The sequence below is a fragment of the Saccostrea cucullata genome, unplaced genomic scaffold (assembly GCF_032062105.1).
Source record: "Saccostrea cucullata isolate Sc308-1 unplaced genomic scaffold, CSIRO_AGI_Scuc_v1 ctg384, whole genome shotgun sequence".
Classification (NCBI taxonomy): domain Eukaryota; kingdom Metazoa; phylum Mollusca; class Bivalvia; order Ostreida; family Ostreidae; genus Saccostrea; species Saccostrea cuccullata.
In genome coordinates, this window is record NW_026928932.1 from 48,487 (window position 1) to 75,494 (window position 27,008).

The following is a 27,008-nucleotide window of genomic DNA, read 5'->3' on the forward strand; positions in this document are numbered from 1 at the left end:
ATTCCATGATATATTTCCTTTTTTCTGATAGAGTCTTGAGAATTTACTTTTTTTCCTCCAAATAATGAGTTGTCCTTGGTCTATACTAGTATTAAACATTTTAATACATAAGGTAGAAGAAAATAAAATATTCTTTATATATTTTGGTTTCAGATGAGTACAATTAACACATGTACAATTGAATATTTATATCTGAGGGCATTTATAAATCATATGATTTTTTTTTTATTGATGATGAATTCTGAGATAATTGAGTTGTTTCAGAATAAAAGTGATATTTCTGTACTATTTCTTTCTCTTTTCTTGTAACACATAGGTTTATAATAAATTGAACTAGCGGTAGATGATGTACAGAGTGGGAATCAATAGCTACAAGAGGCACAGAAACATCAGAGTGCCACGAAGAAGAAAAAAAAATCATCTGTTCTCCAACCTAATTACTGTCGTTGTAATTGTCATTATAATCATTGTAGTGACAATGACAAATAGTGATTCAGGGTGATAAAGTTAGAGAGTGTAGGATAGCTGGAATTAACAATGACCACTGAACTACACATACATGTACATTTATGATATCATAAAGAACCAATTTACATGTACATGCATTTGAAATATTGGATTTTCAGATCATAAAATGCTTATGAAAATTTTTATGAAATAAATGTTATTTCCAAACACTTCCTTACAAATAAAAACCCTGAGGGCAAAAGGCCTTTCTAAAGAATGTTACATTGAGATGACAAGATAGGAATGTCGGGATTATAACCACATGAAAACAATAATTGTGTAGTTGTTTATAATGTCCTTGTAGTAGCCACGAATAGAATACTGCACAGTATAACTGTCAATATAGAGTACTACACAGTTGTACAATGATACAGTATTAAACAGTTATACAATAATATAGTACTACACAGTTATAAAATTATATACTACATAACTACACATTTATACAATTATACAGTATTATACAGTTTATACTATTACTGTATACAGTAGCACACACTTATAAAATTAAACTTTAATTACTAAAAAAAAATTACAATTAAAAGTATACATAGAAATATGAAACAATTATTGTATCAATAAGCAAGGGTCCTTCTTCCAGAATTGTGAATTTCAAGCCCCAGCTTGGACAAGGATACCATATGATAGAGGGGAAAGGCAGGAGGGGTGGCTCTAATGGTTAATACTGAAAATGAATTACTGCTTTAAAATCTGCTCCTTGGTATTACTCAAACATTTATGATGAGCAAGGAGGCCTTTTCCAAAATTATGAAAGGTATGGATCCCGAAGCCGGGGTTCCTGTGGGGTTTGGGGCACTATACTGATTATCACTGATTAGTTGAAATGCATTTTTTTGTTCTGCCTATTGGTATTAAGTAAGCAAACTAAGTATGCTAAGTGTATTGTTATGCCCTCCTTTGAAGAAGGCAGGAACATTGGTTTAATTTGCTGCTGTCTGTCAGTCTGTTGGTTTCTCCTTACAGTTACTGTATCATTATGTGGTGACTTTTGAGAGTTTGTTACCACCTTAAGTTTTGTTGCCTTGGCAGATTTCTGTGTATTGTTGATAACCATATGTGTGTTGGTTTTATTTTTTTGTTTAAGGTTTGTTACCTGGCATTAGTCTGAGTGCCTTCTTTGTTAATCTAAAGGCTCAGATGTTACAAGTGATTTTTGACTGAGAATAACAACTTTCTGTGGACGTCATGTGACTGAAAAATTTTTATTCAGCTAATGAGCACGATCAATAACTTAAATCTGTTACTTGAAATCAGATTGATTTTTGTTCAAAAATGCACTTTGAATGATGAAATTTGAACTATTATTATCAGAAAGATTTAAAAGACTTTCTTTACTAAATCTAAAAATGGGGAAAAAACTATTTGTAACCATTATTTTTAACAAACTTTGTTGACTTTGTTGGAGGAAAAAGAGATACATGTTGCTGGTGTTTTAGTGACAGTTAATGAAAAAAAATTGAGGAGTTTATAAATCAGATGATTAAATCATCTACAGTAACTCTAGATCACTTCATTTTCATTATCTCTTTATTACTGAGTCTCATTATTCACAAATAATTGTTTTTGCTCTATATTATCTTTAGAAATATGAATATACCTAAGAATGGAATTTTCACAAGCAGGCCAGCTGTCTTGGGTAATTACATGAAATAAAGTTTGCGTAAATAAAAAGTTATTTACAGTATATATTATATGGAATAAGTATAGATATCAGGCATCAGAATAATTTTCTATGAAAGCAGAACATGGCTTATGAAGTACAAATTACACCTTAGTTTGGTCCACATGTGAGTCCCTGACTTATGTAACAATGAAAAAGAAAAGTATAGAAGGCATATAGTAAGTGATTACAAGGTCACATACATCTGACCTTGACTGACCTGTTCTAGCTATTTGAACACTTCTGTTTTTATTAGCTCACCTGAGCTGAAGTCTCAAGTGAGCTTTTCTTAACACATTTTGTCTGTAGTTCATCTCTCCGTCTGTAAACTTTTTACATTTTCGACTGGAGTTCAGATCCTCTGGGCCAATTTTAACCACACTTGCCACAAAACATCCTTGGGTGAAGGGTGTTCAGTTTTGTTCAAAGGAAGGGCCACAGCCTCATTGGAGAAGAGATAGTTAAGAAATACTGAAAATTTGGTGACATGTTCAATAAATCTCTCTCTAGAACCCCTGACAGTAAGATGAAACTTATATGGAAACATCCTATGATAGTGTAGATTCAACTTTGTATTCAACTTATATTTATATGGAAGCATCCTCAGGAAGTGTAGATTCAAATCTGTTCAAACCATGACCCCTGGGGACAGGGCGGTTCCACAAGGTACGATCAAAGTTTTACATAGGAACACCTAGAATTTTTTTTTAAATCTTCTTTAGAAGAACAGCAAAGCCAGATATGATCATATTTATGTGTAGGCATCCTCAGGTATTGTAGATGCAAATTTATTCAAATTACGACCCCTTGGGATATGTTGGGGTCACTATTGATAATATAATATTTTACCTAGAAATATGTAGGAAAAAAATTGTTGAAATTCATTTAATAAACAAATCATAGATTCATTTATTTCCAAGTAATATTTAATGTGGTTAAAGTTAGACATAATTTTGAGTCATATTTTAAAGCCCAGATTTGTATGCAGAGAAAAGATTTCCATAACATCAAAACCGCTTTAAACGATGATGTTACACCGGGGCTGTCTTCAAGTTTTGTGGATCAAAATTGGTTTCTTGACATGGGGACACATTTTCATTGGAATAAAGATGGGATAAATACCTCTAAAAATCTGCTGAAGAACACAAGGGTTAATGTGACTTACTCTGGTGCGCATTAATGCCCATGGACCACTTATTTTAAAATAAAGAATGATTCAGAGACTTTGAAATGAGAAATACAAGGATCTAAATATTCTTATTCATATCAGCTAATTTTTCATAAATGTTTGACATTTATTTTACTATTTAAGTAATCTTACGGAAGGAAACTTTATTGCTCCATTCTTATATGTGTAGCTGCTTGTATATTGTTGTATTGTACTTGTCTGAGAGATTGTTGGTATGAGTATAGAGCGGCCTGGAGGTTCCCTTTCACCTGTTGACAGATCCCCAAAATCTGCCGCGATATGTCTTTGAGAGGTAAAGGTATAAGCTGACCCTCATCATAGTAAACTAGGGTCTGTAGATCTTCTAGAGCTGTTTGTATTCTCATTGTGTTTACATGTCTATTGCACAAGATCTCTAACATGTATAACAGTATCAATGGTGGAACAAATATACATTTTCCTTCTTCTGTAGAGCAGACTGTTGTTTTGGTATCAATTCATTGATGTAATGGATATCATTGTCAAGTTTGACATTCAATGCTACAGCCTTTCTCATCTTAATAAACCAGGACTGTCCCCCAACAGCCTCATTATACATCTCTTTATCTAAATTATACCCATTCATCACATATGGCTGTGCTAACTTGACCTTGATTATTTCTATAATAGATAAAGCTTCCATGTATCTAAGTGTCTTGTAATAATACATGGCTATGTACGTCATGTCAGTAATACAACCAAACTTTGATGCTAATTTCAACATGTGACAAGAGATTTTATCAGCTCTATACATCAGTTTGTTTTTACGAGTGTAAGTTTCCACGTGTAATATAAAAGCAGTTCGCTGAAGGACATTAGCTGTAAGTCTCTGTAGCATAATGACTTGATACTGTGTCAGGAGGGATGAATCTATCATCTGTTCTATTGTATGTAGATCTCTCAAACTGCTTTGTAGATTCAATTAGTTTAATATGTCATATCTGCGAATTTCAAGAAATATGTTAACATCAAACTTAGCCTCAGAAATCAGAGTATGTACATCTGTACAGATGGAGGGTTTGGGGTTATGAAGAACATTCATAATACAATTTCTAATGGAGGGGCTGTGTAGCAAGAATGCTAGACCCTTCTCATACATCCAATACAGCTTAGTAAATAGTTGATGTTGGTTGTCGCCATGAATTTTACTAAAAAACATGTTGTTATCTGGAATGAAAAAGTTAAGACAAATCCCCTCATACACCCATTTGAAGATGAGTTTAAAACAGACCCAGAAACCCTCCAGGAGATTTTGTGGACACCAGTGAGGTATTTTAATTTGTTGAATCACCCAGAAAACTGCTGACCTCATGTGATAGTAACACAGTAATTTATCATCTACATCCAGTCCACAGTTTATTATGTCTGTTAAGAACAATCTAAGCAAATCCATAAGTTAAGAATTGACAGTGGTTCATTGAACTCGCCAGTTTTTGTTCAGCTAGAGAAAAAGAAATTCTCCATTCATGATCTTCATGCCTACCTAGCTTATGTCCGATTGCTACAAAGTGACATCCATTATTTACAATATCATCAACAACATGAGGTTGGGGCCATGAGTGACATCTGTCTATCCATGAGGAGGCAGATGGAGACCAAAAGTCACAAACAAAACAGTAAGCATGATCATTTATCACAATCAATATTTATTATAATTGTTTTTACTTAACGGTTATGGTTTTTGTTCTATTTACCCTTTACTGGACCTCTATATTTTTGTTACCTTATTGAACCTCAAGTTAAGTTTTGCAGACATTGGTTAGTTACGACCTATTGTGTTAGGAGATATTTAAATCGCTGCATAGCTGACCAAGTAGCCGGGGTCCACGTTTGCAGAGATTTTTACATGCAATGCTTGAGGTACTACAATCCAAGATGTGTAGATAAGTAGATTTTCAATGGTAACCATTTCTCCATAAGGGGTAAGTTTGTTTTTTAATATATAAGTTTTGAGTACTACATTTAAGACGTAAAGCTATGTACGAATTTGAGTTAAGTAATGTTTTTGTCACTGTTTACGTATACAGGTTTTGCTGGGTAGAGTTACTCATGCGTGTATACTTCTATTTTTGTGCAATGTACTAAGTTATGTACGCACGTAGGCTATTTTGTTTTGCCACTTATACGTCGGTGTTGTGGGTTTAATAGTTAAAAACCTCTTTTGTTAAGATGTTTTGTATTCTTAACGTTTTCCTTATTATAATAGTGTTCGGTTAGAATTACCGGTACTGTTTTGTATGGTGTGCCATAAGTGCAACTGTAGTCAATGTTGACGTGTTATTTTTAGTATACGTAACTTGCGACTTAAAATATTATTTAATCTAAAGGTTCCAGAGATATTCCAGACACACGCCAGTCCTATTACAGCTCTGTTCCAGCCATTTGTGTGAACACGTGTTACCAGCGTCACCTGGACCGGAAACCCACTGGGAGCCAGTTGACAGGAGTCTGTCGTAAAACGGGGAGTGTCAGGACGAGGTCGCGTGGTACACTTGAACGGATATGGACATATAAAGAACTTTAAGTGATATTTATTGTAGATAATTTTTGTAAAATATTTTGTAAATATTGTTTTTTTTTATTGATTTTATTTATAGATAAAAAATTGTAAATATAAAAAAATATTGTTATATCTGTATTTGATTTACAGAAAAAACAATTACGGCTTTGAAAAATCATTTTGCTTAATTTTTCTTGTGTTAAGATGGCACATGGTCCATGTGAAAGCGGAGTTACAATGTGTAAGTAGTGATACAGAACACATGAATTGCCTGTGTTTAGAACTACTTATATAATATCTGTTATACATTCTAACACAAGCTATCTGCAATCCTCTGTCCATGCTTGGTGACAGTAAAATAACAAAGTGAATCCTGGTGGACTATCAGAACAGTCAAAAAATTCACACATCACAAAAAAATTAATGATCAATGTAAAGGTGATGGAGAGCTGCTGATGCGAAATTTCACTACAATACACCACAACAGGGCTAACGTATCATATGCATTAAAAACAGTCCATTTACCGAAAGTGAAAAGGGTGGCTATACTGCTGTAAGTTAGAGAAAATTACCTAATATCTGAAAAACGGGCATTTATAAATGCCAAAGAATAATTTGTAGCCAGATTTGATATTAATGAACCTGTTATATATAGAAATTAATGCAATTGTTGTTTATTTCCAAAATTCTGACGTTTTACTTGAATGGCTGGGAAAGTGTGTTTTAACATTCATATTTTACTTAATAAATTTATTAGATAAACATTTTACATTTTTATCAAATCTCTGATGTTTTGAAAAGTGAGTTTAGCCTTACTTTAGTCGCTTTTGAAAATCATAAGATAAGAAAATCAAACATTTGTAGATAACTGCTTGTTGCGCTTCTTTTGCGTGTCAGTATATGTCACTTTTGTAAAATACAATATGTAATCATCAGAAACACACTACTTTTTATTTTGGAAATTTTTATAAACTTATTTGAAAAGCGCATGTATCATCAGGTATTGCAGTAATGCATAAAAACATTTCATAAAAAAAATTGAATATATATATATTTAAATATATAGATATATATATAATTTTTACATTTGTTGTTATTTCAATATTTATTCTTTTTTTAAGAAAGCTTTAAACACTTATGAAACATTCCCTTTTGAGATTGTAAAAATAATTTCATTAAAAGATGCACATATTAAGCATATCTAGATCATTTTTAAAATAGCTATAACGTAGACTGCCTTATTTCTCCAGGAAAAATGTTCACAGACAATGAACTAAATCAAAAACAAAAATCACTGTTGTTTACTTCCATTTGGATAATTAATGGAATAATGTTTTCATATGCAAGTATTTTGTGAAATACAATTTTACTAGATAATATATTCAGTTTGATGTTTGAATATTGATTGATTGTATATTGTTTAACGTTAATGTTGGAATTTTTCTCTCATATGGAGTCTGTTTCATGATCCGGTGAAGGCCTTCAAATTTTGAATAACCATCGGCACAAAGGGCCATTGAGCAGTTTTTTTGTATTTATATGCCAGCAGCCTATGACAAAATCTCTTTTATTAAGGTCATATGCAGACTGACGTTATTCATACCAATTGTCAGTCCATTATATTACGTCTGAATTGACGCGGCGCCGGGAACGATAATCGAACCCGGGCCTCCCGATCACGAAGCGAACGCTCTACCACTAGGCTACCATAAACGGTTGTTTGATGTTTGAGGCAGTTTATAGCGAAAATGATTTTTTTTATGACGTCATAATATGATGACAAACAACAAAATGCTCCGTGACGTATGTATCATAAAGTCAAGGTCTTAACAAAATTAAAGATGTTAACATCAAAGTAAATGTATATACATGTATTTTATCCCTACACTACACCAAAAATTCTCATCTCCAGAATAACATAGCCATATGCACAAGTACTCTGAAGTTGACATCAAGAAAATGCTTGAGTTTCTGATTGACAATATCTATGTGGTTATTGGAGACCAGGTAAAGTTGTATTTAAAACAGTGATATACATATGAAATTTTATGTGTTTTCTATTTTTTGTCATCTCTCACGAGAGATGACACATTAAGTCTGATTTCCGGATGTGAAGTCCCAGTATAAGCTGCCATTTATCTATCGGCAATCCTCGGCTGACTCCACTGCACTCACTACAAAAATTGCGAGGCCACCCGAGGTTTACCGACTCAGTTTGATGATGATGCGATGTTTTAAATATAGACCGAGATGTAAACAATGAGCGATCTACCTTATTTAATTAAGAAAGAAAACAAGCTGCACAGAAATCATAGAGAGTCAGACACACATCGCCTGGTTGGTGGGGGTTCTTCAAAATATACATGTGCAATGTAAGTTCTCATGTATAAACTTCTTGGCTATTACGTTAATGATGGTCAGAACTCGATAGAATTTTCTAACTAGGTCAGCGCCTGTGTAAAGATCCTCTTCGGCCGACGCGTGGATCCAAGAATTCACAGATAAAGAGCATCAAATTTTAAACATACATATAAGTAATCGCATTAACGATATATATTGATTGTGTAAACTTTATGTTTTGGTTCTTTAGTCATTCTATAAACTTGCCGTCATTTTTTTTTAAATACAAGTCTGATTAAGCGATCGAATGTCTAAAGAAAAAATTAAGAAACTTCAGAAATTAAAAGAACGTTATAAGCGTATACATCAATGTCCATAAGAAACTACAGACATTGGAAGATTAAACATTACAAAGAATCATTATGAGTATTTTTTTTGCATGTCTAATCTATTCTTTTTAAGGAGTTTTCATGTTTATAAGTAAAGGAGTTTCGATCATTTTCTTTATGCAGTTTCAATTGCATTAATGGCAAAAAAGACATTCAATCACTTCTCCTATATTATTGAAATGAGGCCAAAATTATAATAATACAGAATTGTTTAAGTTTAGTGTGCAGAAAAAGTTTACTAAAGCACAAAAATATATATACTCGTATATACGCAATGCACGCAAATTTGGAGGATCTGTTATGACACAATACTGTAAATTCCGAAAACAGTTGTAAGTTCGGGGTTTCCAAATGAGGACTTTTTCCTGATGATTTGTAAATACCGGTACTTAATTTTAGTAGACAGCATTTAAATATTATTACTTACCTAATTTTAAAAGCATGTGTGCTTCATTTCTTTGGATAAGCTAAGTATGTAAAAGTATAGGTTTCATATTTTAAAACTTATGTGCTTTGCAAGTTCAAAATTACATTGATCATGTTAATGGGTATTCTCTTCAGAGAAGTGGACAGGCTTTCGCCTACATCCATGGGCGAAAGCCTGTCCACTTCTCTAAAGAGAATAGTTGATGGTAGTTTTCACTCTCCTATGCTTTATTTTGACAGTACCGTGTGCATGTGCTTATATTTTATGAAGCGTTTATTAACAAAGGTGGATCCAGAAGTCCTGAAAAGGGTAGTGGCTCACCGTCACATCAAAAAATGAATTATTAAATCTTATGGATATTTTGGACATAAAATCGGGGAGTCTGGGCTCCATCTAACTCCGTCATTGCTGTTCAAGGTTGATTTTGAATAGCAAACCTTTTGATGTAAGTTTAGTTTATTTTCCCTGTATACCCCAAGGGGTTCGATGGCCATGTCACTCAAAGGAATGAGTTTAAGGAAAATGTTTGGAAAGGGTCAGAATTCTTTAAGTTAGCGCTTTTGTCAGCTGCCAGAGCAAGAAGCCGTGAAAGACATGTTTGTAAGGTAAAAAGGAATGCTAAGCTTTTACCCAACTAAATCTTTTTTTTTAACAAATTTTACGGATACTGCTAAGTGGGACATTAGCATTTTCTTTTACATTAAAAAAATCACTCTCATGATTATCCAAAGGAAATATGAAGTAATTAAAATTCAAAAATTATAGCATGGCTTGTGGGCCAAAATCAGGCACAAAAGATTCTTCAACTTGACAAATTTATAAAGGGATAATTGACACTCTTGTCATTAAGAGTTTTCTTTCTTATTCGAGTAGCGATGTACCTTAATTATTATAGATTATGTTTATTTTGTGAACGTGCGAGTTATATATCAATGAAACGTGTCCAAAACATTGTAGTTTTGATAATTTCTGGATAGAAGAGTTAAAAAAATTTAGTATATTTCAGTGTGAAATGCTTTTAGCAACATATGAATCATGATATTATTAAGGTAATTTAAGAAAATTGGATCTACAAATTTGTGCCCTAGCTCTTTTAACCTTGCAATGTTGTACTTGTTCATTGCAAGCCTCCTCCTTTAATTATCCACACTGTTAGTTGAAGTATAGTCATGTACTCCCAAAATAAAGTTAAAATATTTCCTTCCTATCCACAACATAGGATTTTGGAGTTTGGTCATTACTCTTTTTTCCTAATCTAAATTTGTTCAGGTAAACTGCCACTCCCCTTCCCTAGAGGAATAGAAAAATCTGTAATAGCATAGAAAAAACGTTACACTTCATGGTTTATTCTGTGACATTACTGAGGCCAAAGAGATGACATTTCAGGCTTTCTTGAAAGCCAAACTTGTTAATAATGTAATTTTGTTTCTATTCTCGCCTCATTGGTTGATTTTCTGGTTTGATGTGGGGACACACTCCCTTGACAACCAACTGAATCATCTTTATCCATGCAATCCCCTCATTTCCAGTCCTCGGGATCAATCGGAAAATTACAGATTTAACAAATGTACCTTCAACATCAAACATTTTTCTGATATTACCCCATGTAAACAAGCATCATGTCTGCAAGATATATATATCAGTTATTACCTCCCCTCGCTCTTCATCACTTCCGTTACTACGGTTGTATTATTGCGTGGTAAATCTGAACATATAAAAAAGCAACAAAATTTTTCATCCACAGTTGTTTTATTTAAAATTGAATGATAAGGAATGACTCTAATTATTGGCCAAATTATCGAGTATAATCTGGTTTGCATGAGTTTAAGTTTTTTTTATAATCCGCGAAGCGTAAACTGACCCAAACCACGCAGGTACGATAAGGCTTCCAAGAGAATATTGTAGTGTACTCTCTGCATGCACTTCTCTGAACTACAAATGTATGACGTCATAATTGAAAATGACGTCAAGTCGTTGCATACTTGAGCTGTAATAATGGGGAGAGTGTCATAAGCTTTACACCTTATTTCAATCTGCATATAAAGTTTCAGAATGCTAGTTTAAAATAAACGTGTTTTTATCATTTTTTCAAAAGTCTAATACGAGGGTTGATCCAAAAGTAATGTCACAGTGTCCATATCTTTTATATTTGGCGTCCTATTATCAAATACAATATACCAAAAGATGCACAAATATAAATCTAATTAACATTGAAATTTTAATTTAATAATGTTTATTTGAATTTATTTTATAGATGTTTAAAACATAGAGTATAGGGGGTGTCGCCGCGTCACAACGGAACGTCATGTTTTTAAGTGTATTTTTTCTTAGAATTAAAAAGACAAACACATTAAAGATCCTAAAAAAGCACCTAATCTCTCATTTTTTTCTCAAAAACACACAATCCTTGTCATTTTCTAGTCTTAAAATGAAAATTAAATGACGGTATTGGTTTTTGTGATCATAAACATTGTTGTTTTACTCTGTTGAATTGAAGAAAGGGATTGTCGAAATGGGGAAAAAAGGCTCGACGTTTTGTAATGCATTTTTGCTTCAAAATACGGGAATCATCACTGGCGACATTTCCGTTAATCAATCAGACTTACAGAATAAAGAATGAAAAAGACATCTAAATAGATGGTTTCAGCAATTTTAGGAGGGTTATTGGTCACTGAATGATTAGCATAGGACAAGACCGAACGATACGAAATCGGACAGAAACGTTCAATGGTGTCTGACGTTGTCAAAAAAGACAGTCGGATAGAGTGACATGTGACTTTTTAAGTTTGTCTTATGCTACTGTTCAAAAAAAAAATTGACAGAGGGCTTGATTATGAAAAGAGTGAGTGTATAATAGTACCAAGAATACTTAAAGAAAGTGGAATTGGTGAAAGTGTTTGCGAATCACACATATTTTTTAATGAAACGAAGGGGAAACGCTTAAAAGTATGACGGTTCGTATCCGTCATATGACGTTATATTTAGGTGCGGCGACTACCATAAATGCGCATTGTTTAAAATCCGATATTTTCAAAAGTATACATCATATTCCTTTGAATTTTTTAGGCCTGATTTGAAATAAATAAAGCTTCCATCATGTATAATTTTGTTGCTTAACGTCGAATTATGGCAATTTAATCAAAGTTGTGACATTACTTTTGGATCAACCCTCGTACATGTATATCCGAATAATTTAGATAACTTGTTTAAGAGTCAGTGTCTTCAAACAGAGACAACTGCGTACGAAAATATACGTTTGGCATTTACCCTCTTTTATACCCGTGGACAGAGGCAGAATTCATAATATGTGTCCTAATATGTGTATAAAAGAGCCTGGTGCAGGTTGTTAATGAGGATTTATTTAATTTTTTTGTGAAAATATGTAAAAGGAGTTTCCTCTCTAACCGAATCCTGCTTGGGAAAAATGTATGATGGCTTTGTTTTAAAACAGATGACGATATTCAGCGGAAAATTCCTCAGATTTGTCTGTAAGTTGAAGTTGATATGAAATAAATTGTTCCAAAGAAATAGTATAACTTTTCCCAAGCATATTTCGGTTTCACAAGGATGCAACCAGTTTATTTATGTGACAAAAAGTTAATAACAATTGTGTTAATAACCTGCGCCGAAGCGATTTATGTGAAACATTTCAAAAAAGAAGAAATGACCGTCACGTGACCAACAAGGTCATGTGACATCGTAACAAATATGTTTATATATAGCCTAGAGGATTATCTGTATGAATTTGGCGTACTGAAGTACATGACTTAAAAATAAAACTCAAAATTATCTTTGCAATGCAGTATTACGTTTTAAATGCATTTTAAGCTCCGGGAAGCCTTAACAGTACTACGCAGATTTTACTCGATAATTTGGCCACGAATAAGAGTCATACCTTAAATATTAAACACTTTTACATTTAAAACACAAATACACATACAGGTTTTACTTTGCTAAACAAGACAAGCAACGCAAACGTGTACGTGTTTTCTAACTTGGTGTTTACAAGTACAAGTACATCTACAAGTGAGCTTGCTAAACCTATCTAATACACTCAAAACTGAAATTTTTGCAAGCGTGCCGTCTCGCGTTATTAGGTAAAATAAAGTTTCCCAAACTAAAAATGTTTACACAATATAGTTCATGGAATAGGCATAGATACCGAGCATTAAATTAATTTTAATAATTAAAATTTAATAGCATTGGTTCTTTACATAACCCATCATTGTAATTGAAATTAAATTATCTGCCTTGCTTACACGTGTTACCGATGGAAAAGATAAAATTTATTTGAAAATTATTCCCTTCAGCAAATTCTTCCTAAAAGTGACATTGACATTCATTCATGAAAATAATTGCTTTTTATTTTTCCCAAATTATAGACAACAGGAAATTGGGCATGAATTTATATCGAACTTTAAAAAGCAGATTTGTATACAAGCGGAAAATTCTTCTCCGTAGCACCAAAGCCATGTTAAACAGATGCAGATATATTAAAGCATCTCGATGTGGAATGCTATAATATACTCACCGTCAGTAGAAACGCAACACCCTAATTTTAGGGGAAAAATTATATACTATAAATTATATAGTGTACATTTGTATCTGCAGCTCTTTTTTTCTTGATTTTGAGAATTTCCAGCATTAGCAATGAAAACCTGTCATTTTGAGGAAATATAGGCATCACATCCGGTAAAGAAAGGAGGATTTTTTCCCGGCCTTTTAGTACAATACTTATGATTAACAGTTTCAAAACTTTGGAAACCCAAAATATTGTTAAAATTTTATTAAAAATGAAAGATTTTGAGTTCTGTTAAGAGGGCTAAAAAGCAACTTCCGGTAATGGTAAGAAATTCATTCCACCGTAAAATAACTGATTTGGCAAAGTAAAAGATGTCCTAACTTTTTTGGTACACAGTTATAACCTGTTTTTAATTTTCACTCTAAGATTACGGTGTTGCGTTTCTATTGACGGTGAGTATAGATCAAAATTGGTTATAAAGGTGGGGAAATAAGATAAAATCAACTATTTTCGTTGGAATAAAGAGCAATAATGCCCATGGAGTCAGTCAGACTATGAAATGAGAAATACTAGGATGTAAACTATATTAGGTTTACAATTATGGGGAATAGACTTTCTTGATTAAGTCACCTCACAGAATAACCCCTTTCTTTCTAAATTCTGAAGCTGTTTGTATTCTATTGAATGGTTCTTGGCTTAGAGATTGATGGTAGGAATATAGAGCAGCCTGGTTGTTCCCTGTCACCTGTTGACAGATCCCCAGAATCTGCCACGATATGTCTCTTAATTTTAAAGGTATAAGCTGTCCCTGATCATAGTGAACTAGGGTCTGTAGATCATCTAGAGCTTTTTGTACTCTCAGTGTGTCTACATATCTGTAGCAAAAGATCTCTAACATATGTAAAATTATAAAGTGTGGGACATGTAATATAGGTTTAGAGAAATCACCCTGTAGAGCAAACTGTTGTTCTGGTACCAATTCAGTGATGTAGTGTATTTTACAACATAGCCTGATTTCCCATGCTAAAGCCTGTCTCATCTTTGTTGACCAGGTCTGTCCACCTACACTCTCATTATACATCTCTCTATATACATTATAATTATGCATCACATATGGCTGTGCTAACTTGACCTTGATCATTTCTATAATAGATAAAGCTTCCATGTACCTAAGCGTCTTGTAATAATACATCGCTTTGTAAAGTATATCAGTTATACAACCGAACTTGGCTGATACATTCAGCATGTGACAGGACATTTTGTCAGCTCTATACTTGGTTCTGTTTTTAAGTGTGTGAGTTTCCATGTGTAATATAAAAGCAGTTTCACGAAGGACAGAAGCTGTAAGTCTCTGTAGCAATAGGATTTGATACTGTTTAAGAAGGGGTAAACCTATCATATTTTCTATTGCATGTAGACATCTTACACAGCTTTGCATGTCCCAATTCTTTAATGCATCATGACATTTTGTTTCATCAAAGAGAATTGCATCAAACTCAATCTCAGAAAACAAAGTGTATTCATTTGTACAGATGGAGAGTCTTGGGTTATGAAGGACATTAATAATATCAGATCTAATAGAGGGACACTGTAGCAGGAATGTTAAACCTTTCTTATATAACCCATATAGTTTAAGAAATAATTGATTTTGTTTGTAACCATGAATTTTACCTAGAAACATGTTGTTTTCTGGAATGAAAAAGTTAGGACAGACCCCTTCATACACCCATTTGAGGATGAGTTTAAAACAGACCCAGAAACACGCCAGGAGATTTTGTGGAAACCAGTGAGGTATTGTATTTTGTTGAATCCCCCAGAAAACTGCTGTCTTCATGAAATAGGAACAAAGTAATTTATCATCATCACCTAGGCCATTGTTAATTATTTCCGTTAAGAACAATTTAAGTAAGCCGTAAGTTAAGAATTGGCAGTGGTTCATTGCATACACAAGTTTTCGTTCTGCCAGAGAAAAGGAAATTCTCCATTCATAATCTTTTTGACATCCTAGCTTATGTCCTATTGCTACAAAGTGACATCCATTTTTCACTATATCACTAACAACACGAGGTGTTGGCCATGAGTGACATCTGCCTATCCATGAGGAGGCAGATGGAGGCCAAAAGTCACCAATAAAACAGTGGGCAGAATCATATTGTACTTGTCCTACTGTTCCACTAGCACATGGTCCATGTGGAGTGGAATTAATTGTTATAGTACACATGTTCTCTCTGCATCTAGAACTCGATACATAAAGTCTGTTATTCATGCTAACACAAACTCTCTGGAATTCTCTGTCCGGGCCTGGTGACAGTAAATATAACAAAGTAAATCCTGGTGGACTATCAGAACAGTCGCAGAGGATCAATGTTTGTCTGTGTATGTTATAATGCTTAGACTGAGATAATTTCCAAATCACGCGTTTATCATTTGGCCAGTGCATCAAGTCTAAATCTGATCCTTTTAGTCTGAATCCTTCTCTGTGACTTCCACTCAACATCATACTAAGCTGATGACTTGTTCTCGTTTGATTTTCTACCTTATCCCAGATGTCCATCACATCTCGCCTATCGGCTACCAGTTGTGAAGTCCCAATCTTAAGACACAGTCCCACAAACACTGACTCTGACATGTGTTGTAAGGATGTCTCACTAATAAATTAGAAATAAAAAGATAATTTAATATATATTTTGTATAATATGTCACATCAATTAATTTTTTTTACTAATCATCAGGGATAAAATTATTTATATTCTGAAAAAAGCTTATTCATGCATATTGAAAGAATGTCTAACAAGTATTCATAAGTTATGGTTAAAGCATCTCATATCACTTGAGACAAGTTTATCAAAAAGAAGGTGACCGTGACCTCTTTTTCGAATTTTTCAGCTATTTATGCTCAAATTGTTTCAGAGACATAAGTTGGACACATTGAAGTCTTTGATCATAAAACCTTGTCATTTAATGCATCCTACATGTAAGACATCAGAGTGTGTCAGCCAAAAAAGTCACGATGACCATCTTCTAGAATTTTTTGCCTTATTTAGATATTTCAGAATCTAATTGGTTTAGAATCATAAAACTTTGTCAGGTAGTTCATTTTGAGTTTTCGGAGTGTGTCAAGCATATAAATGGTCCATATGACCAGTTGGAATATTAAGGCAATATCTACATATTTCCAAAATTAAGAGGCTTAATTTGATAAAACTTCGTTTCAATTTATATGTGGTTAATTTTCAGCATTTATCAACACTGTAAAAAATCTTTATTTTCTTTTTGAGAAATTTTATTCTTGCATAAAATACTAAGCTCAAAATTTGTATTTGCATAGAAGAATAACCAAAATGAAAATAACCAAAATACGTGAAAATGTGTGTTTCTCTTATAAATACCAAACACCATTCTCGTAAAAGAACTGTCATGAAATAAAGTGATTTTAGTACATGGAAAACATTTAGATAGAAGGATATGGAGATAACGAACAGTATTCAATCTCAAAGTCCATAAAACAATACAAAATGAGAGCAGAGCAAACACTGATCCCCTAAACATCAGAGGTGGGATCAGGTGCCACGGAGGATTGTGCATCCCCTGCCGAGCGCTCACACCCGCCGTGTGCTCCTTGTCATGATCAGTAAATAACGGAAAAAGTCCGTCGTCAATTCAGTGTATAAATAATGGAAAACAATTGGTATGAAAAACGTCAGTCAGCATTTGGCTCAATGATAAATTGTATTTGCTGACAAGGTTTTTTTATCGACCATAGAACTTACGAAATGATGACTTTAAATGAGACTGCTGATATTCTTGTTTCATCAACTTGCTTGTCAATAATTTGCCTCGTTTTAGAAATTGTTCATACGTAGAGCATGCTCTTGCGTATCGAATCAACTAAGATATATATACTCCGTATGCAGGTGATGAAGGTATATTGCTGCATAAGTAAGGGAAGCTGACGATAGAAAAGTAAAAGTCATCACGTTTGTCATATACTTTGGTTGTTAGATTACCATTAGCGTCTTTTTCAAGTAGAAGATATAATTTATGGCTCACAGCATCGACACAGTTTTAGGACATGGTATCTATAGAACTCAAGGTATTAGTCCAAAATATTTTGTTAATAATGAAAGTACCTGGAAGTGTGAAAATATTTGCGTTGTCTCTTTTCATCAATGCAATTGTACAGTACATGCCAAACAATGAACCTTAATTAGGGTAAATTCAAGATTGACTGAAAATGATACTTGTATGTTACCATTCCTTTTTAATGAATATAAATGTCTTTCCAGAAAACACAACAGAGACTGACACATCTGTTGCTTACTTTAATGCTTTACGGGCTACAGACGATAAGGCCATACTTACAATTAATTTTCAGAAAATTTCTTTTTCATTGTCAAATTTCTCATTTATTCAATAATATGTTTTATCATCTATATATGGTGTTTATGTCTTCCAACTTATTTTATACTCAAAACATTCTCCGAGTATTCTAAATTTTTAAACCGAGCTAGGCTACTGATAGATAAGATGATGTCAAGAGATTTCAACAAACCTGTTAAAAATCGGCTTGTGTTAATTCTATAGATGCTAATTTGACCTTTTTGTAAAAAAAAAATTGACCTTTTATTTAGGTATGTTTTTGCTGACTTGTTTCAAAGCAATTGCTATGCCTTTTTTCTTCTGAATTTGACAATGGAATGTTCCATCTACTTGATCAATACATAGGGTTCACAAGGGTGTGTCCGTTTTTGAGGCGGGTGTGACCGGTCTAAAGGGGATGCTCACTCCTCCATGGCACCTAATCTCACCTCTGATGTTACGGAGTTCCGTGTTTGTTCTGCTCCTGTTCCTGTTTTGCTCTGCTCCCGTATTTTTAAGGACTTTGACACATGTATTCAGGATTTTCCATGGGCCGTTTAACGTGGCCCCGCCACAGTTAAATTTTGTAGCGCCACAGTTAAAGAATCAGCGAAACAGTTAAGCCACAGTTAAAATATTAGCGCCACAGTAAGATTTTCGTCGTCAACACGATTAAAATATACAAATGTATAAAGTAATTCAAATGAACGAACCTCTAAATTATTGTACCGTTTTTCAGTTTCTTGTAATTTACTGTTAACATGGCTAATTTACTCTAATTAGGGCCCATTGTTTTGTCTGTACCATCAATTATCTTCTCTAGACTTCACAGGACACATAAATGAAAAGAGACAAACCATTTTTTCACACTATCACGATAGTGAAAATTTTAAATTCAATTAATTTATGCTTTGATCTATTAATACAGTAGTTCTAAATATGCTTATTAATAAGATAACCGCATCTCTAGAATTGCATTGACACTGCGGAAAAAAAACATCGTATGTGTATTGTATGTATAATTTTGTTTTGTTGAAAAATTAGCAATATATCCACGAAAATATTATTTCTTTAAACTGCATGTAAAAAGTGTTTTAAAACTTCGAATTTAAAGATGCTTTTGTCTTTAGACCATTCAATGCAAATGTATAGAATGTTAGCGTGTTGTGTGACCTACCAGAAGTTCCTCTGTCCTTCAATAAACACGGACGAGTTATATGCTTTAAACTTGATACTATTGGTACTGTTAATTTTATCTTCTATAAGAAAATATTTGTTTCATCATAAGTACCTATGTGTTTGGGCGGTTATTTGTCTCTTTTTCACAATAAACATATGCAAATGTATTTTGGAAACATACTAATTTATGTTTTGCAGAATATTTATTCTATATCAATTTATTTATTTTTCAGCTTTTATTAAAAAGAGTATTTGTTGTGTACATGTAATAAATTGCAATTTTGTTGAGAACTACTGAATCACAGGGTCTGTGTTTTTGAGACTCATTTCGTGGCTCCTTTGCAAATTCAGTCGCAAATTGACCTCGAATATTAGCATTTTGCGTTAATTTTGCGCCACAGTTAAATCTGAAATGATGGAGAACCCTGGTATTGAATACTGTTTGTTATCTCCATGTCCTTCCTTACTCCTCCTACGTAACTTATCCCACCTCTAGAATTTCCTTAGATCCATGTTTTCTGCCTTCTTCACATATCTGTATCATTTATGTATTTTTTTTTAGATCGATCACTCTTTGATATTTTTTTCTTTTTTTCATGGTGAGAATTGATAAACTGTGTTCAATTCTGTTTTACCTTGACCTTCCCAATGACTTTTTTGCTTTACTATTAATTGTGCATAAAGCTCAACATAATTTCATCAAACGTCATTAACTTATACAAATTTTCATGCTACATTTCTTATGAGCAATTCATGTCCTTTTGACATATTTCTAGTTAAGAGTTTGATTTGAATACTTTATACAGGGACATTTTTGCCCCCGTTTTATTTTTCGGTCCTTTCGCCTTAACCTCGGTTGGGCGAATTTCAAACGGGGTAGAGTTAAAGAAAACAGTATATTTTTTATACAGATTTGTGACTGGACGAATCTAAGACAGGTCAAAATTATTATTTGCAAGATTAAATTGGCGAAAATTAAGCGAATGAAGAAATTAACCCTGTATACAGTATTTACATTTATATTCCTGAGTAACGATGACCTTATATTTTGGTGAAATAATTTTCTGTGGTGGTATTGTTGGATTGATTTTTTATACTGTGCCACTTCATTAGATTACCCACGGAGAACCTTGCTGAAGTAATCGTGAAAATGTGGTGGGGTCATTAACAAATCCACTTCTCTAGAGTTAATGTACCAGAAACAAAAGAAACTTGAGTCCAGGGCCCATATTGCCAGATTTAAATTACTATACCATAACTTGGATACATCTCTATATGAGTAAAAAAAATTTCAAATTATTGTAATTTTACTTTATATAAAATGAAGGCACTACATAGCCGTTTTACGAATGCTTTTATTTAGGCTATGTACATACATTAGGACAAGCAAGCTCAGACTTAATTCAGATGACAAAGGCATGGCAAAAAAAAAATTACAAAATGGATGACACAAGAAATAAACAATGCTAGACATTTACGGGACTCTTACCATAAAGAAGGAGATATGGAGAACTATAGAATTTATCGAAACAAAGTTAGTCTTCTTATAGACAAATCAAAATCGTCTTACTATAAAACAGCTATTGAACAAAGTTCAAATCCCAAAGAAATGTGGAACTATCTTAATCAATTAACATGTAATTCAAAGAACATAACACCATCTCATGTGTTTTCTAATGGGGAAATTGTTGATAATCTACAGGATATTGCAAATACTTTTAATAACCACTTTACGGATATCTCTAATAAGCTTCTGATGAAATTGCCTAAACATGATTATGATCCTAATATATTATGTAATTTTGTAAGGTCTAAGCTTGATGAAGAAACCATCTTTAGTATTCATCAAATTGAGGAAAGTGAAGTTTTTAACATGCTTAATTCTCTAAATATCAATAAATCAGCTGGCATTGACTTTATTGGGCCGCGTCTTCTAAAAGTCGCATCCAAATATATATGTAAACCTATAACTCATCTTATTAATGCTAGCATAGTAAGTGGTATTTTCCCGACAAATTTAAAACAAGCCAAAGTAACACCTATATTTAAGAAAGGTGACAAAGCTGACCCAAATAATTATCGTCCCATTTCTATTTTACCAACTATATCTAAACTGATAGAAAAACATGTAGCTAAGCTAATACAAAACTTCACTAATGAATTTGATCTACTAACACAATCCCAGTCAGGATTTAGGGAACTCCATTCTTGTCAAACTTCACTTACAAAACTAACAGAAAGTTGGCTTAATGCAATGGATTGTGGTGAACTAATCGGCATTACATTTATAGATTTTAGTAAAGCTTTTGATTTGGTGAATCACGATATTCTTCTAGAGAAATTAAATCATTACAAATTTGACCAAACAGCTATAAAATGGTTTAAGTCATATCTTTACGACAGGACCCAGTGTGTTAAATTTGGAACATGTGTCTCCAATATTCAACCCGTCACAGCAGGAGTGCCACAAGGGTCAATTCTGGGCCCTCTTTTATTTTTATTGTACATAAATGACCTTCCATTACATGTAAACAATTCAAATATTGATATGTTTGCTGATGATGTTACTCTGTATTCAAATAATCATAATGCACGATGTTTAGAAAATACGCTACATGCAGATCTTTGTGAGATTGAAAAATGGTGTGCTCAAAATCAAATGGTTTTAAATGTAGATAAAACAAAATGTATGTTAATGGGAACACATCAAAGAAAATCAAAATTAGATAATCCAAATTTACAACTTTATGCCTCAGACAAAACAATTGAAATTGTTGAAACTGGAAAAATTCTTGGTGTACATATTGATGATAAGTTACAGTATGCAAATCATATTGACTCAGTTTGTAAAACGGTTAATTATAAGTTATTTACGCTTCGTAGGATTAAGAAATTTCTCCCTCTTCATACCAGGAAACTTTATCACAACGCTTATATTTTACCATCTATTAACTGTTGTTTGACTGTTTGGGGTAATGCCCCCAAGCAGGACATGGACAGATATTTAAATTACAGAAAAGGGCAGCAAGGATTATCCTTGATGCAAGTCCTGATTCTTCTTCTAAACCACTGTTTGAGAAACTTGGGTGGTTAACAGTTTATGAACTAGTTGATCTATACAAATACATATTATTATACAAAATTTTCAGTGGAATGACTCCCGAATATCTTCGTAATTTATTTGAATTTCAGTCTTCAACTTCTTATAACCTGCGATCCGAAACTAATTATGATCTTAGATTACCAAAATTTCGTACAAACTTATTCAAGACCTCTTTTCAGTATTCAGGTGTACATCTGTGGAATAAACTTCCCCAACACATTAGATTCTCTCATTCTCTACGAACATTCAAGCGTAATGTGGAAAATTACATTATCAGCTGTCGTACAATCATTTGAGCATAATAAGAGTTCAATATCGTATATTGTACTGTTATTGTTAAGATGTGTCTGTATTTGAACACTCTATTCATAATTCAGTGATTGTAATTCTCAAACCTATATAACATGTACTTAATTGTATGTGATTATGATGATTTGTATCTTGATGAAGTGTATATATTTTGTATTTGATATATGTACATATATAGAGAGGGCCCTGGGGAAGAATAGTGCATGCACCAACCAGGTTACCTTCTTTAAATAAAGTTTTATTATTATTATTATTATTAAATATCAGAACTTTCCCAGCATAAAACTGCAAGGTTAGCAAACAAGCATGGTCTATAATTGGAACACATCAGATCCAATAAACAGTATACCCGGTATATCATTACACATTCTTTTAAGATTATAATTTACAAAATTACACCTATTATATGCCTAATTAGCAAAAACCAATTAAATTAACAAGAGTTTGTCGAAGAAATAATTTCAGTTCAGAGGTTCAAGCACCACAACCTCTTGTAGATGTTTAGGATATTTCAAACGTTCTGGATTTTATGTTCAACCATGCCATTACTCTGTGGGTAATGCGGCGCGACATTGTTTGCTTTAATCAATATTCCGCAGCAAATATCCGGAATTCATCAATGACGAGATCTGGGGCATTGTCACTTATCAATTCCTTTGGTATCTGGGGGCAAGCAAATATTAGTTTTAGTTTGTTTATGATGCGGGAACTATTTGTGCTCTGCAGGTCACATATTTCAAAAAAATTTTGAAAAATAAATTACCAGAGTGAGAAACTATTTTCTTTTTAGCTCAAACAGGTCGAGTCCAATTTTCTGCCATGGTCTAACTGGTATCGGGTAAGGTTTCAGCGGTTGTTTGGTTTGTCTTTCTTGTATTTGTTGCACACTTTGCACATGCAACCTTCTAGTCTATGTCTGAATTAATTCCTATCCAGAACACAACTTCTCTGGCTCGACGACTGCATTTCTCGGAACCTGTATCTCCATAATTCAGTTGATTTAGGATGTCACTTCTTATTTAAAAGAGTTTGACAAGTCTTCGACCTTTTTTGACAATTCCATTGTAAACAATAATCTCTTAAATTCAAGTATTTCTATAAGAAATAGTTGCATTCTGTAATATCGATCATCTGGTCAGCCTTCAATAATTACTTTCTTTATCTTTAAAGCGTTTATCATGTTCATTTCATTATCTTTCGCCAATACTGCTGCCAAATCCTTTACCTTTTTGTCCAATATTGGCAAGTAGCAATCAAGTAGCAACAGCAATCATTTCGAATTTATCCTTATCACTATGATCTGATTCTAATTCTCCACTTGCTTGGCTTAAGGTATCCACAATGTACAGTTATTTTCCAGGTTTGTATTTGACATTTATTTACAGATCGTATGGCTGCACCTTATCATCATAGGCTGAATGCACGGTGGCGCCGATGATAACTTTTTCTTGAACGACTTCTCAAGGGCCGGGTTTGTGGTCACTTTCTACTTTACTGCCATACAGGCCAACGCACTTTTTAAACTCACATGGTTTTTCGCACAAATTAAAGTAACATTTTTCTTGCAATGAAACTTAAAGTTGTCGAGATTCAGTACGAAACATAACACTTATATTATTTAGTATTTCATGTTTAAGGTGTATATTCCCTAAAATAATTATCTTAAGTTTCAAAAGTCAAATGTTCTAAAAGGGAATTTGTTTATAAATTGTATAATGTTAAATGCGAATGATTTTATCATAGGTATTTACAGAATAATTAATCGAACTTTCTTTGATACTATTTGGTTGAAATATGCAAATTGACTTCTTACAGTTGAGTGTTTTTCTAGGTATTTTTTACCCACTTGTACATTTGCACATTTTCCATACTTGTCTTGGTTTTGTCGAAATGCAGCGCCGGAAAGTGACAAAACTGCATAAAGAAATCATGTGAGAAGAAAGGATAATAAATTATTGTTTAGCTTTTAACATAGTAAATTGTAAATATTGAAGAGAAAATTCTTTTACATTTATGGTCTACAACTTTGAAATTTTGCATTGGAAGGTATCTATCATGATGCTAGATTTTAGGAAGATAACCTGAAAAAAATTCAATTTTTAACATGGATAGCAGATAAACAAATGAGAAATAATTCTATCACGTTGCGCATTGGTGTCATATTAATGTATATAAAATACCGAATTAGTTACATGAGCTGCACTGTTTCTTTATTAAGGCAATTCAGAGGTAGGCTTTAAAATGAATGGATACAAAGACGTTTGCATTTGACCAAAAGCCATTACCATTTGGAAACTCTCATAATAAATATCATGCAAGAGCACACAAAAATACTACCAATTATTATGTGTGGATTATGTTTAAAGTATTGGAATATGATCAAAATTAACTTGTAAATCATTTCATTAATATTTTAGTACATGTTTCACACCTCGAACAAAGGATTTTGCTGCTACCAAATCACTTGGTACACCCCAAGCCCATGCTTCATGGTTGGGCGACTCTGCCATTGTGTGCATAATAATTGAGCAAATTATTACCAATGGTAGGTAATTACAATCATGGACACAGGGTAAGGTCACCAGACAATGAATAATGGATCTGATGTGCTACATAGTAAAAAAATCAACTAATTACATAAATTAGTACAGGAAGAAAAATCTCTTTCTCTTCCCCTGTCTTTCTTCCAGAATTATTTAAATTTAGCCAAAATTAAAACATGAAAAAAAATTAAATCAAAAGTAAAAGAGAAATTTAAGAAATGTCTAGTTATTGATTGAATATTTAGGATTTACCATTTAGATTGGTACTTTTATCAGAATTATCCCATTTAGAAGTTAAAACAATAAAAGTTTACTTACTATTTAATTCATTCTTTGATTCCAATCAAACAGAATGATATGGACTGATTGGGAAAGAGCAAAAAGTCTAAATATGATCTCTTTTAAGAAGTTCAAATACATTGGATCCGTCCTATATTATTCAAGTAGTGTACATGTATATCCAACCGTAAACCTTAAACTTTCTTTTCCTGCATTTCGTTTTCTGTGGAATTCTTTGCTTTCAGGAGAAAATCATCGATTTTACCACTAAAAAACAAATATTTAATAATGTCCACAAAAATAAAATGTTCCCGACTTAAACCCATTAAAATGACATGACTATCTTCATACAGAGAGTTTTTAATCTATAGAAATGAACCTGTATTGTGTTTCAATTGAAAACTACTCACTGTAGACCGTCACCTGACAGGTAGATATTACCCCGAGGGTATAATTATCACATCTGGACCTGTACAAAATGGCAACAGTCAGGGTCAAAACTATCCTTATCTTGATTGAATAATAAGAAACCCTCAAAGATTTGTAATTAAATAGACATACACTGTAGATACAAAGGGCTTAATTTCTCGTGTGAAGCATGTACTAAGTATGTTGTTAAACTTTTCCCTCGCCATTCGATTTGGTCCCTCGCTTCGCTTGGCACCAAATCTCATGGTACTCGGGAAAAGTTTACCAACATATACTTAGTTGTCAAATTACATAATTTCGCATTATAACAATGTGACCTTAATTTGTGCGAAAAACCATGTGAGTTTAAAAATGCGTTGAGCTATATATGCATTGATGAAATTTCTTGCAAGCAAACACAATCGCTAGCAGTTCCTTTTCTATCTGTTCGCAATTACGACTCGATATGTTTAATGATTTAGAAGCGTAGGCAATTGGTTGTCCATTTTGTAAGATGTTGGCTCCTGTTCTTGTTGATGATGCGTCTACAAGAAGTGTTATTTCTTCGTACTTAATTACTGGAGTACTGAAGAGTATATTTTTCAAAATGGATAAAATTATTTACCCAATCAAATGATATGTTACAACAAAAATTAAATTATTATGAAATCACATCCCTCAATTTTTTTTCAAAGATTTCAGACATACTCTTTTGGAGTATCTATATCGTTTGTAATGATACCTCCTAAACGGCGTATTAAAGGTTGGTAGCTTCGAACTTTCCTATCAAGTACAATACCCCAAAATCCAGACGATGCATCCAAAGTACTGCATGAAGGATACGGAAATGACGATTAGCATTCAATATCAAAGTCCATGAAACAATATAAAATAGGAGCAGATCAAACTCAGATCTCCAAAACATCAAAGATGAGATAAGAAGCCATGGAGGAGTGAGCATCCCATGCCTACCGGTCACACCCGCCATGTACTCCTTGTCATGATCGGGAAATGACGGAAAAATCCATCGTCAATTCATTCAGTGTATAAATAATTTCTAGCAATTAGTATGAAAAACGTCAGCCAGCATTTGACTCAATGACAAATTGTATTTGCTGACAAGGTCATGGTATCGACCACAGAAATTACGAAATGATGTTTTTAAGCGAGACTGCTTATATTCTTGTTTCATCAACTTGCTTGTCAATGATTTACCTCTTGTTAGAAAGTGTTCATACGTAGAGCATACTCTAGC

At 33.1% G+C, this 27,008-nt stretch overlaps 1 long non-coding RNA gene and 1 pseudogene across 1 annotated transcript; one reads left to right on the plus strand and one right to left on the minus strand.

Moving 5' to 3' along the window:
* LOC134279282 (succinyl-CoA:3-ketoacid coenzyme A transferase 1, mitochondrial-like) overlaps positions 1-27,008 on the plus strand; it is a 39,641-nt pseudogene that overhangs the window by 3,390 nt on the left and 9,243 nt on the right.
* On the minus strand, positions 24,540-25,583 carry LOC134279280 (uncharacterized). The gene is made up of 3 exons (XR_009994603.1): positions 25,385-25,583; positions 24,955-25,132; positions 24,540-24,604 (listed from the first exon to the last, which is right to left on the minus strand). It is a non-coding gene; the product is annotated as an uncharacterized LOC134279280 (long non-coding RNA).